Raw genomic sequence first — 13,900 nt, 5'->3', positions numbered from 1 at the left:
TGTTGCGAGCTATTGCCGCCCTGTCGAAGGATTGATGGGCAGTAACGAGCTTGAGGGGTTGGCCGGCGTATAAGTGAGCCAAGGTCTGGCCGAGCGCGACCATCTATGCCCGTGCGTGCGTGCGTGCGTGAATGAACCAGCGCAGCAGATGGGGAGGGGGGGGGGGGTAGGATGATGCGATTAAGTGTGGTGTTCGATCTGCTAGCTTGAACCGCGAGAAGGACATACTTTGCACGGGCACGAGTGGTCTTTTTTTTGTTTTTTTTTGCTGCCGTGGGCTGTGATTTTTGGCAGAGATAATCTATTTTCGGTTTCGTCCGCGGATCCCTCGCATCTGCTGCGCGTTGCGCGACTAGACAAGGCGTACTTGACCGCCCCCGGGTGACTTGATCGTGCCGGGTGTTGAACGATTTGAAGCAATGGCAGGAAAGATCAATCTAGAAGTGGAGAGCGCACCTAGCTAGATTCGATTGAGTGTGAAGCAGGCGGAGGGCGGAGCGAAAGAAACATAAACAAACAAACCGCTGGTGGAAGCAGTTTTGCATGATTTATTAAGAGTTTCCTTAGCTTTCTACACAGCTGCTTGGCGGTGCAATCGTTGGAGGTTAACAAATGATAGAAATTATTTAAACAAAGTTATGTAATACTATTAAAAGATGATTTATTTCGGTAAACAAACGTAAAACAATACTGCACAAATTCCGTGCCAGGTTTTTGGAAGTCGTTAGCGCGTCTGTTTACCTTCCTGTTAATGTCATCTGTATTTGATGGTGGGTTGATCCCCCCATTTTTTCACAGCATGTAATTGTTTTTGCCCCAGAGTAGCAACACAAAAAAAGAAAAAAAAAACATAAACCCACTTTGCTACGATTTAGAAAAATTTGCTAGTTCATCAAAAAAGCCGCTTCCCAAATGACTCTCCCGTAAGCTGTGCGTCTCGCTTGCTTTTGCGTACGCTGTCGCTGTAATGATATTACGATGCTGCACGTACGTAGAAGCTTGTTTCAGTTTCTGGTCCCGGCCGGCTTCTGCTGTTAAATCGAATTTCTTTCCTTCCCTATTTTAAGGGCGGAGCAGAGAGCCACAGAGTTCTTACAATCGTGTTGTAGGCATCCTGCCCCAAACGGGCCAACATTCCGTGGGAGGGATGTGTGGCTCAAAGATCAAAGCAGGCCCCCGGTGCCTCCATTAGTGACGAAGATGAAGACGACGACCGACCGTTAGTTTAATGTGCATCGCAGCCAAAGCATGGCTGGCTTCGACGTCGATGATGATGATGATGATGATGCTGGGGGAATTGTAACGCACCTTCGGAGCATTATGCTGATGATGCTGCTGCCAGTGCTGCTGACGAGTCCGATGCCGAATCGCACGGCAATCAGATCAAGAACTTTCGATTCGATCGGTGGCGAGTTTGCTTCCCTTCTTGCTACTTGTCCCCTTCTGTACCTTGTGTGCTTTATTTTGTTGACAGCGAAATAAAAACAAACCATTCTGCGGTATGAGATTTTAAGTAACGATGTAGCAAAAAACATACACACACACACATGGTTAGCATCGGTTTGGTGAGGGATACCAGAAAGTTTGCTCCCTTTTGGCCGCGCCAAGCGACAGCCCGCAGCGGAAATGGTGGGTGATGATTGAAATATTGTTTACTCGCCCCAATTACGTCGAGGCCGGGCTTGATGGGTGTGTGTGTTTGTGTGTTAAACGTTAACGCGATATTACGTGCCGCGAGGGCGGTAGCATAAGTAAACATGCGACAAGGGTGACGGATTGTTTTAGTGCGTGTGTGCGCGCGCTGCGTATACGCAATGGCACGCGCGTTTGCTGCAGTCGGGCGAAGCGAGCGAGCGCACCCGACGACCGCATCAGCATCAGATCAGCATATTTATTTTTTTTCTGTTTGGCTTTCGGTTTTCTCTGTGCCTGTGTATGTGTTTTGCTGTGCGATGATTGCAACCGGTGACACAGGATCGGTGATTGATGTGTCTTAAGGCGGCCAAAATTTACAGTTCCGCAACCGGAAAGGTTTGGGCGGTTTGATGATATAATGCTGCACAAACCGTTGCTGCCCGACGCGTCAACGGGAAGGGGCACACTGCTGTGTGTACGTGTTTGCGTTGTTTGTGGGATAAAGTTGTGATGTTTGAAATGCTGAAAGGGATAAGAAAGGGATTGGATGGATGATGCTGTATGATTATGTGCAGATTGTAGGGCTTAAGCTTTGTTATTGTGGGAATATTAGAATGGAATAATTGGTAGAACGGTTTCGGAATTGTTGAACTAAGTGTCTATCTTAATTGAGCCTTATTAAAAAAAGGTTATAAAGTAAATAAAGTAAAAGTAAATCAAAATATATTAGAGAGCCTTCTTGTTGGAGATTTCTATGTTGGTGCCGTGACCAGGATTTCGTGCGGGAATAGCCATAAACTTACGAATTCTTATGTCTGCACCACAAAAACTGGACTCGGTAGGGAACTTCAATATCTCTGCTATTTCTTCTTACAATACTCTTGTAATCTCGCAAAAAAGCTACCTCAAAAATTGGCTCTCCTCATGGCTAGTAACAAAATGGAGGAAAAAATACTTTTCTAGCTCTATTATGACATGTTTAGCACATGTTTTATCACACCTGCCCCATCCACGGTACCTCAGCACAGGTGCACGAAGATAATCGTAAATTGTTGAGGGCACGAATCCTCGAACCACCACAGCCAGTGCGATAAATTTGAATGAATGCTGATGCAGCCCGGGCAGCCAAGCATTACCTCTGAACGGAGGGGCCCACGTTCGCCCACCGCGAGCCATTTATGAATGAAACACGACCCCCGAAACATACCTGCCGACAGCCGGCATTCCCACCAGAAAAGCATACATTCAGCGAAGAACGCGCGCAGCGGCACCCCTCCCCCTCTTCCCACGACCGTTGAGGAAACTTCCGGATCGAATTACGCCATAAAGCCATAAGCGTCCGTTGTCAGCAGCATTCCGTTTTCGAAACGGGGTTACGAGATGGAATTTGGAGAAGAATGGGAAAGTGTCGCTACGTACGGATCTCACCCGGTGTCGTAGGAGTGCCACCTTCCTAGAGCCCAAAAAAACCGTAAAGCGTTCGATCGTTTGTTAGCAGGTTTTACGATGCCGCTCCGACAAGAACGCGTGTTGGAGCGCGCGTTTCCGGCGATTTTAGAAACGCATTGGAGCGGGCAGCACAAATTTCTCCGTTTCTAATGTCGCTCGTACCGCCCTGTCCACGGTGGGGTTGAGGAAATTAGTAAAGATTTAAGCCCTCGACGACGGCTGACCCATCGACCGCAAGCTTGACCGCGGTGGAATGTGTATTTGTGTGAGCAGAAGACGCGAAGCAATTAACAAGTCCTCACATGTCCGACAGCGTTCGCTTTTGGTAGCGGGGCAGCGGGCAAAAGGGGCCCAGTATGACCCTCCAGCGCTTTACCAGCGGTGTTGTGGATGTAGTGGTGTTTATTTAGAACTGGTTCACCGTTCCGATGGGAAGATGAAGAATGCCCCACGAGAACTTGACCTTCGGCCGCGTCCCAGGTTGCATGAGCGGGCTCGATCGGTGTGTCCAGCAGCTTGCTTCCAGGGCAATGGGCACCGGGCAATGTTCTTCTGGCAGTGCCTTTTATCGCTCGGAGTTCCAGTTTGTGTGCTCAGCGTTTCAGCCCGTTGTCAGCTGAAATGTTGTTAGTTTCTGCTTTTGCTGACGGTGAAGGGACCGGTTAATGGGAGTAACTTGTTTGGTCGTTCGTTCGCTGCTGCTGCCGCTGCTGCCGTTGGTTGCCTCGGTGTTGTCGGTGTCTGGTAAGCCCAACGGCCGAAACCTCCGAGTGTCGGTGTCCCAGAAGGACACCAAACAACACAGCCGAACGACCGTACGGCATTAAAAGCACGGTGCTGGAGGGAAATGGGGGAAATTAAAACACGGATAACACCTCGGCTAAACAAATGGTGGCGACACGAATGTTAATATCCCGGGAACGACGGGAGGAACGACATAAAGCAAGGTTTTACGAGTAGCGCGCCGAGAAGCTCGACCGGACACTGGAAGCTATTTGAAATGGGTTTGAACCGTCCCGAATTGAAGTTTTGGTGATAAATAAGGTCTCACCTTCGGTGTATTTGAAAACGGGAGGATTAAACGTCTTAAAACCCGAAATTTTCAAAGAAGCGTTCTTCTGAGCTGAACTCCAAACAGAACCCACAAAAGAATTGGGCGAATTAATCAATGCGGCGGACTGTCCAAGCGTGTTGTAATCGGCGGCTCGGGGCTCGGTTTATCATGTCCTCGCACTTGTCTTAGCGACAGGTGACAAGCTCTGTACCGTATTCTGCCACGGTATGGTTGCTATCGTATCGGCAAACTACATCTTGCGTTGGGGTGCGACTTCCTACGAGGTCTCCTTTGGAGATGGAATGGAATTTCTTTTTTTAATATGTTACATGAGTGAGTGTGTGGAGTTATCAACACATAGTTCCGACATAGTTTCTGCCAGCCGGGTTTTGAGGGCAGACGTTTTGTAAGGTTCCCAAACGAAGGGGACGAGGGTGCAGGTTATCGTTTCTTATCGTGCGCTGGGGGTGAAACTGGGGGCCTTAAACTATTCGTCGGACTTGTCGGCGTGCAGAAGGTACCTGATTTTATGACCCACCATGACCCAAACGATATGTAGCACCGGGAAGGGGGGAGAGAGGAAGAGATGGTAAAGATAAATAAAGAAATGATTGATGTTTCCAAGTTTGCTTCAAGAAGCGTTTTACCTCGCATCGGGTCGGGTTGGGTCGGGTCTGTGAAGGTTTAGAAACTGTTTGTTAGACAAACAGGTGCTTCTCGTTCTCGTTCGTTCGTTTGAGGAAGGAGATTTTTTTTTCTCGTCCCCCTCTTTTCTCCTCCCAATAGAAACTTTCTTCCATCCATCCGGTTTAGATTTCATTTGGATACATCGGCATTGGTATATAACGTTATTTGTCCACGCGAGACAATAAAGTAGGCAATATTTTATCGTCCACTTCTACCATTGGCCCTGCTAGAATAACGATCAAACGGTGCTGCGGCTCTGTGTCTGAGATACTCGCTCTGGGTTGCGTTTTGCGATGAAAAAAATGTGGCGCTTGTTTGTGTGTGTGAGAGGGAAAAGCAATGGGCTGCTACTGCGCTTAAATCGTTTTGATTAATGTTTCATTTTGCCATTACAACCCGATTTCGGCCGCTGTGAAGTTCATCAAATATTGACTCGTTTCTTACACTCTCTTAACCTGCTTCCACTCACCTTCCATGCTTACTGTATATGTGTTTTTTATCCTTCATTCTTCGTTGTCGTTTGCAGGCGAGGTAAGCGAGGTTGTCCTGCTGGTTCCTGTTCAAAAGGTTCGTTTTCGGGGGACGTTTGTGCCATAAATAATTCCAGCAACAGTAGTAGTAGAGGCAGTAGTAGCAGTAGTGGTAGTAGTATGCAAAGATGACTCGTACACAGGAATTCGAAGGGGAGGGGAGAGAGTCAGTAGCGCAATAGCAAGGAAGAAGAAGAAAAAAAGCTACAATAACACACAAAACGCACACACAAAGGAACACAAACGCGGTAAGTGTATTGATTTGCATAACTAACAAACAAGTTGGAAGCTCGAGTTTCGCCAGAACCTTCGCTCTTCGCCCCATTCCAACCCATGGGGTGTAGAATTGGGGTGCGTCAACCCACCGAAAGAGAGAGAGAGAGAGTGGTGGGAGGATTGTGTTTGAATATTACATACCGGGTGAGGACTTGTGTTGTTTTTTTATTATTGGTTTTTGCTTCATTTTTTGCTGTTGCTGGTGTTCTGTTACTTGGTTCTTGTCAAAATTGTTGACATCAACCGAAAATCTTTTCTGGGGAAATGTCATTGATCGTATGAGTAGTCTCGTGCGTGTGTTCCTCGTTGTATGTGTCTGTTTGTCAAGCAGTTCCTCTTTAAATCAGCAAACGGAGCCTTCTTTCTTTACCATAGCTTCGTGTTCATAATTTGCTCGTAAAAGTGTGAATTGTGACATGAAAACTCCAGGTACATCAGTTAGTTCCCTATGGTAGTAGTTTTGTACCGACCAAACTTTCGGGAAATCAGGTTTAATTTAGCAGATGGGATGTCACGAGTAGCGCCGCTTGCGTCCCCTCACTCCGTTTGCCGATCGAAAGTGACGTGCAGGATGGGTAACCAGCAACCTAGCTCGTTCTACTAGCCGTTCCGAGTTGTCCATCAAACTCGGCTTGACGTCTTGTGCGAGGCACATAAGAAAGACCGTTTGGCTCTCCTTGTGGTTGTGGCTTGTGTGTGTGTGCGCAGCTGGGGCCAAGTTCGAGATAATGCTTAAAACATGTCTTAAACATGCGAACGAACGTGCTAGACTCTGGCCTGGTGAGAGTTTCCCGGTGAGAAAAATTAGTTTACCTTTTCGAAGTGTACAGCACGAACAGCAGCCGCACGTCAACCGCTACCGCTACTACACGACTTGATCTTGCGTTTCGAATCGATGCAAAAAGGGAACGGAAACGGTAGTGATGCTGGTTGGGAAAACCACCTTGGCGTTGGGGCGGTGTAGTAAGCCGACCGACCATCTTCTTCGCTTCTTGGCCAGCTTGACGGGTTGGGGACGGTCGCAGAAAGCACTTACCCGCGGCAGCCAAAACAAACATTTAATTAATGAGATTAACGCGGATGAACGATCACGGCTTGTGTGTGGTACCCGGCGCACCGCCCCGTCACTACTGTGAAAACCACACCTTTTGGCAGAGTTTGCTTCGTGTGCGCTTTCCTTCATTTTCTCGCTCGGAGCCGTGTGGTCCTATGGTCTAGCGTCTAGCTAACTTTATCACCGATAATTCCTTACCGCAGTAGTCTAGGGACTCTGTGTAGGTGTGTTGCTAGAGGGTTAATGAAGGTGGAAATTCCATTATGATGGGGCTGTGTTTTTAACAACATAATTTGTGACAGGATTCGCCAAAGTGTGGCAGCAGCGTTTCGGCGCGGTTGAAGTGCATCACAGTAGCAATAATTACATTCCCGAAGGGTTCCATTTCCATTTTCCAGTGTATCAACTACAACCACAGTGTTTAGAGACTGTAGGTCATAGTCACAGAATGACACCGTACAGTCTGCTACAAAGTCGCTAAATCCATTGAAACGATAGATTGATCGTGTTTCCTTAGCGGGGCGCTGTGTAAGGATCGTTAAAATACTATAAAATAAGATTTTATTCGCAAGTGAAGATCATGAATTTCACGCCATATTGAGTGGAGCGCTTGCACGAACCGTGAAGAAGGTGATCGTTTGGTTTGAAATTTGTCATCCCATTTTACGACGTAGGTGGGAGAAGCTTTGTGTTGTTGGTAGCAAATACACAAAAGCGCACGAATAATTCTGCAGCTTAAGCCAACAAACAAATCGAAAATAGAATGTAAAGCAAATTCTCTCTCTCTCGCTGCACAGGCGGGGCATTTTCGTTTGCATGGCAGGGAGGTCGAAGAGTTAATTGGCTTTTTTATCTACATTTGATAATTAACAGAACAAAAAAAAAAAAGGAAACAAAAAAATAACAAATGCTAGCAGAAGGGAACCAGCGTTAACAAACGACCACGGGGCGGGTATATTTGCGTGCCTAATGTGTTTTTATTTTGTTGATTCTTTGCCCACCCCTGCCCTTTGTCGCAAAAGGAAGAAGAAACCGCGCAAGAGCCATGTCCCGTCCGATATTTGTGATATTTTGCGTGTGCGTGTTTGCAGTTTTTGTTCGTGTTCGCTGTTACTTTATTGGACTATAATAGTTGCAGCGATAAGCATGTTGTGGAAAATGTCATATCTATTAAACAAGCTGCGCTCCTTCGTGCGGCAGAAAGCGTGGGGCAGAAAGTTGTTTTTTATGTTGGGAGATCGTTTTTTGAGCGTTTGCAGTTGTATTCCTCACTGTGCAAACACCGATATCTCACCCACTCCTACGCCCTCTTTTTTTGCGGGAATGAGTTCCGTGGGGTAAGGTGAACTTTTTTGTTGGAGATTCGTTTTTTCTTCTTTCTCAGTGATTGTCTTTTTTGGCCAGGATCAGCATAAAAAGGAGCGTGGAAAAAATGTGATAAAGTCTGTTTTATGGTGAGCGTGTTTGGTTATTTGTTGTGCCTTGCTTTATTTGCGTTTTGATAAGTATATTTCCAATGCGGGTTTCGTTGCTCATTCGAGAGAGGATATTGAACTTGAACTACAAATATGCGCCTAAAACGGCTGGCTTCAAAAAGCACTCTAGAATTGTTGGCTTCATTCTATTTGGTTTGGGAGTTTCGGTTCCTCCCTATCGCAACCATTCAGCAGCGCCTTATCTGATGGGTTTCACTTCGGATCCGACTGCACGATATGAATGCAATAAATTCAACACCAACTAACGTTACGATGCAACCATTAAAGACACCTCTCTGGTACATACCTTTCTGGTGCCGGGAAGAGCCTGACAATCCTTAGCCGCCACTGCTGCTGTTGCTGCTGCTGTCTGACCGGTTTTTTGACAACTTCATCTTCTCCGATCGCACGATCGCTTCCGTTTCGTCCTGTGCACTGCGCTGCATTCCCTGCTGGTTCAGCACAATGGTCACCATTCCAAGGGTCACATTTTACGATCGGACCCAAAAGCCGGCCAAAGATGCAAACGCAATACGAAATGTGTGCACGGCGTGGACCCTTCCCCGTGGTCCTTACGCGCGTAGTTTGATTTATGATGCATCCCAATGCACAACCCCGATCTCCGAACCGTACGATTCCTTTGCTCGTGCTGAGCCAAAACTCCTTTGGAAGGAAGGGAAAAAGGTACAATCGAATCGACAAGGAGGCTTTTTTGTTGTTACTGGCTTGCGAGTTCGGGTGTTGAAGGGACAGGTTTTTTGTGTTTGTAGGGATCCGCTTGCTAGAGTTGTACGATGTAAGAGCCTGCTGCTGCTGCTGCTGCTGAGGCGGCATTGGGAACGTGAGTAGAACGTTGATGTAGCAGACGCGTCGCTGCTTGGACGATGAAAACGATCGGAATGTTTCGGTACAAATGGTTCGTTTCGGTCGTTAAAATGGGAGCGATCGCGTGTGTCTCTATCCTTTTTTTTGTGTATGTGCCGTTGTTAATTTCTCAAGAATGCGTCAGTAGAAACTCTTGAGACCTGTTACGGATAAAGTTTCTCAACCAGATAAAAAAAAGATAAGAGAAAGCTATATTATTCTGCACTGCAAACAAAAGAACGAGAGCAGCGCATATGTACAACCGGTGACGAGTTGTGCACAAGAATGACACCAGCGAACGGTGTTGACAGTTCCAAAGCGAAGCATAATGGACACTGGTTTGGGTCAAGCCTGCTGCTGCTGCTGCTGCTGTCGCTGCTGGGCTACGAACGTGAGAACTTAAATCCAACGATTAAGTTCCCGTCGCCGTTTCCCCCAGGACGATGCCGACGATGTGTTTGCACAGCAGCACTCGAGATCTTCGGAATGCAGCACGATTAATCTCTTTTTCTGGACCGGTCGTACGATTCGGAGCCTCGGTTACCTGTGAACCCGGGCTTGCAATTCCTGCTGCCTCTTCAGTCTCCAGTGTGTTTCCCTTCTCCGCTTGTGTAGCATCTTGCAAGCGGCTGCAAAGCGCGGGGAGAATGCTGGAAACGAACCGAGACATCAAGTAGGCTTAAGTGTTTTGTTTAAACCTCGATCGCGCTAGTCAGAGCGGGTTCCAGCGGTCCAAAAGAATTCCCACTGCTTCTCGCTCGATTGTTTTGTGGCTGTGTTCACTCTGCATCTCTGTTGTGCTCTTCTCTCCATTTTCCTTTGGGATTGTGTGCTTTAAACGCGACTTAAAGATGGTTCGGATAAGAAAAGGAGGGGCAAACCTGGGCGACCGAGTTCCTTTTCGTCCCTCCGTGCGACCCACTGTGTTGCTGCCTGCTGCTAATCCACGGGCACGACGTCCTACTCAAGCGCGGATCGTTGTCGCCGGCAATGGCGATACACCGTTCGCTTGTTGGTGGATTTGCATCCCACTTCAGGAAGGAGGGACGACATGTGATGCGGTACATGATTTTATCTGTGCAAGCAAATCCATCGGATAATGGGACTTGATGTGGCAGTATGAAGATCGAGCGTGGTTGAGAAGCTCAGCCGCACATCCTGCGATCAGTGCTGGTTGGTTGGATAGGCAGCATTAGCTGCGAACAATACGAAACCGATTGCTCCGTTGCTTCATGGCAGAAGGTATTAGTAATGGAATAGAAGGTACGTTTGATTGTGTAATATTTTGAATGCATTTTACCGCCTACAAATCTACACACGCCTTGTCCGGAGTCGCAACAAACTGAAGCCTGATGTCCAATGGAGTTCATTACCGACAAAGGACGCCATATTTGGTTCACACCAAAAGTGAAACTGACCATTTGAGACTGGTGGAGGGGTTCAGCTGGACTGGAGAAATCCAAATGCTGATGTTGATCAATTCTGATAGCAAAATAAAGCATAGCACCGCCCCATAAGTGGCTTAACAGAGCGATACCGCGTCCGAAATGATGATCCGATCCATCCCACTGCCAACCGTCTGGCGCACAGTGACGGCGACCAAGCCTAACCTTAGCTCGTTTCTGTTATGTTTGGTCATATAGGGGAGTATGTGTGTGTGTGTGTGTGTAAAAAAATAGAAAACAAAACAAATTCCGTCTTCGATCCACCTTTGACAAGTTGAAACGGTATTGCAACATGGGCCGCCAACATCGCCCTCCTGTACGGCCGTGTTTGGTTTGGTTGGATTATCTAGTCGCGGCGAAGATCCGCACCGTGTGTGTGTGGTGTCGGGTGCGTCTTGTCGGACGTAGTTTTACAAGTTTTGTTTCCTTGACGTTGACAGATAATTACCTAATCCAACAAGCAGTGAGGCACCAAAAACCGATCCACCCACCACCACTCATCTTGTTGTGTCTAGGAAGGTGTCTTCATCTATTTTTTCTAAAAAGAAGACTCTTCCCCACCTTCCTGCGCGCTTGTTTGCCACGTTTTTGACGATCACATCCGATCCGGGAGGAATGCGTTTGGAGGAGTCTTGTTACCGGCCTGGTTACGGTGTTTGTGCATGCATTCACATGGTGTACAAGTACTCTAGCTGGTGTGTAATAGGTCGGTGTTCTTGTGTGATTCGAGCCGGCTCCGTACCATGATGAATGAAACGCACACAAACTCGAGAATAAACTGTTGTGCTGCTTCTTGGAAAGGTGAGTGTGCGTATTATGATGATGGTTGAAACTGGTGCACAGCCGTACAGCCGAGTGGAGCACCTCATCCAGTCGAGATGTCGTCAGCGGGGTGACATATACCCGTCCCTGGGGTCTCTGGGGGTGGGTGTGTGACATTAATGGCATCTTCATCTTTGATAATGGATGGAACCGCTGCTCAGGGGCGGGTGGAATGGAGTCGGTTTGGCCGGGGGCTTACATCATCTGTCGGCTCCCTGGAAGATGAAATAGCGAACACAGACGACGTAGTGGTGATCAGAGAGCCTGGCGATGGTCTGGTGGATGTGAAATGAATGATCGTGCGGTGAAAAGTTGAGAAGGAGTTAATCCTCGCTGATGGGTGTTGGGCGGAGCAAGAGTGCGAGTAACACAAACGATAAAAGCAGTATTTCATCCAGTGAATGTCTCTTGAGAAGGAGGATGAACGTTTTTGGATCTCTGGAACGCAGTTTCTGGATTACAGTGTGGTGATCTTCGTCCAGGAATGGAGGTGAATAGTTTGCAGTATTCAAAATCCTCTCGAGAGCATCTGCTAGCTGTTGGGATATGGACGACCTCGGTTCTTCGTTATCTGTGCTCAGTCCAGATGAGGGCATCTCCTAAGCATATAGCCGAGATTCGAGACCTAAGCATATAACCTGCTGCTGATATATGTATTCCCCAAGAAAGCTAATGTCCGAGTCCATTAATATATTTTCCGGTGAAGCAGGTTTGCAAAAAAAAAAAAAAACGGTGCCCAAGAAACTGGTACGATCAATTAATCACTGGCCGCATTTCACCTGTCGCCCCGGGGGGATGTTGCCGTCGTCATGCCCTGGAATATGATCGCAGGGGAGCAGAAAAAGCGGGTGAAGATTTCTGCATTCCATGTTATTTGCTTATCCTCGATGGCAGGAAGACAACCACGGACAGTTGGAAAGGCATCATCGAACCAACCAGTTCCGAGGGTTTTTTTGTATGATGAACCGGTAACTCGCGATCGATGAAGACTCACAATTATCAATGTGTTCTGGATTCAGCAATATATCTTTACAGAAAAAAGGAGTTTCTAATAAACAATCTGGTGCAAAAGGTTGCTGAACCGTGGCCCGTTCTCTCGGCAGTGGAATGCAAATGGTTCCATTGTTCCCCAATCTCAGGATTGCGTGATGTGCCGCGTGAACACACTGTTGCCGGCGCCATTTTATGTGTTGCTGTTCGCGGTGCTTCCGGCGGCGCATCATGCAATCGGACGGGCTTCTGTAATTATTTATATCCCTTCCATGATGTCGATGTCCCCATTATGCCCATCTCGTTCTCGCCAGCCAAGATGGACGTGAGTGGGGCACTTTTTTTCGGGGCACCTCATTGTAGGAGCTTTGGGGCAAACGATCATCGATCGTTCGGGAGACGAGTGATGTCGATCGTCATACACATATTTTGTCGCAAATTCAAGACGCCGTCTGCTGCAAACACATACTCGCGCACACATACATACCAAGCGTGCACGAGATGGTGTGACGCACACTTTTTCGTTCTCGGAAATGAGCGGAAAATTTATGCTTCCCAAGCGGCAGCAGCAGCAGCAGCCGGTGGGAAACGATTTATGATGGCATCATGATCCCCTCGCGGTAATTTTGCTGCCCCGACTATCCGCGCCGGGCTTTCATCCATGTTCTTGTTCGCTCGCCCGCTATTACCTGCCGATTGCCGTCTCGGCGGTGTGTAATGATTGAGAGAGAATGCAGGAACCAACGAGAATGCGGAATTCGTGAACGGAACGAAACGCTACACAGACACACGGTCCGGCTCGGCTCGGTGTTGCCAGAAGCGGACAAGAACTTAACGATGAACAGAAGAGAGTACACCGCGCTTAAGGATGGTCATCTTCACCTGAGACCTTTCCCCGTCGTGTCCGTGTTGCCGCAGTCCCGCCTGCGAGCACGATTTAACGAGGTACGGCCAATCGAACGCGATCATCGACGTCAGCCCATTACCGACATTCAAAGACGAGATACACAAATACACACACACACACATACATATATATGGGGCCAAAAATGTTCAGCACTTCGCATCCGCAGTGGACACAAAACCTTCCCAAAATGTTTTTTTTCGTCCATACTCTTGCTGTGCTTATGTTTCGTGATTTTTTTTCCTGGTGTGTCTGCCTTCATCAGCCACAAACTCCTTTCTTTTCGCATTCGCCACGCGATCGCACGCGGTGCAGTGTTCGTTGGGACTTTTTTTTCTTCTTGCGGCCAGTTTGAGAGAATTTAGTGAACGGAAGACTGGTGCCGATGGTACCGCGGCATTGAAACTGCGGCTTGGATGATGCTGGTTTAAAATCAAAGATGTGAAAAAAAAACCGTTTCGATCTTCGATCGTCAGCGCCACCCGACGCACCGGGGTACGTTTGTGAGGTGGTGTAAGATGCTGAACGAAGAAGAAAGGCCCGCAAGCACAGGTGGGAAGGAGCGAAGAGGGGAAAGAACTCTGTTAAAGCCCCGAAAATGATGCTGGTATGCCCTGCCGGTGGGGTGTTCTCATCGAAAGCTCATCATTTCTGGGCGAACTGCTGGAAATGGTGCTGTCGTTTAATAAGTGTTTCTTCTCTCTCTCTCTCTCTC

The 13,900-nt window shown here is 47.8% G+C and overlaps 1 protein-coding gene across 17 annotated transcripts in view; it reads left to right on the top strand.

Moving 5' to 3' along the window:
- Positions 1 to 13,900, top strand: part of LOC121588342 (interference hedgehog-like) — an 80,630-nt gene that overhangs the window by 13,731 nt on the left and 52,999 nt on the right. For 2 of the 17 annotated variants that reach the window (XM_041906151.1, XM_041906147.1), the window contains exon 3: positions 5,352 to 5,356. The exons of 14 other annotated variants lie outside the window; for them this stretch is intronic. The gene's annotated coding sequence lies outside the window, so the exon portion shown is untranslated. Of the gene's footprint in view, positions 1 to 5,351; positions 5,393 to 13,900 lie in introns of all 17 variants that reach the window. One more of the 17 variants, XM_041906149.1, reaches the window with a different exon arrangement.

The sequence above is a fragment of the Anopheles merus genome, chromosome 2R (assembly GCF_017562075.2).
Source record: "Anopheles merus strain MAF chromosome 2R, AmerM5.1, whole genome shotgun sequence".
NCBI lineage: Eukaryota > Metazoa > Arthropoda > Insecta > Diptera > Culicidae > Anopheles > Anopheles merus.
This window is presented reverse-complemented; position numbering and strand designations above follow the sequence as displayed.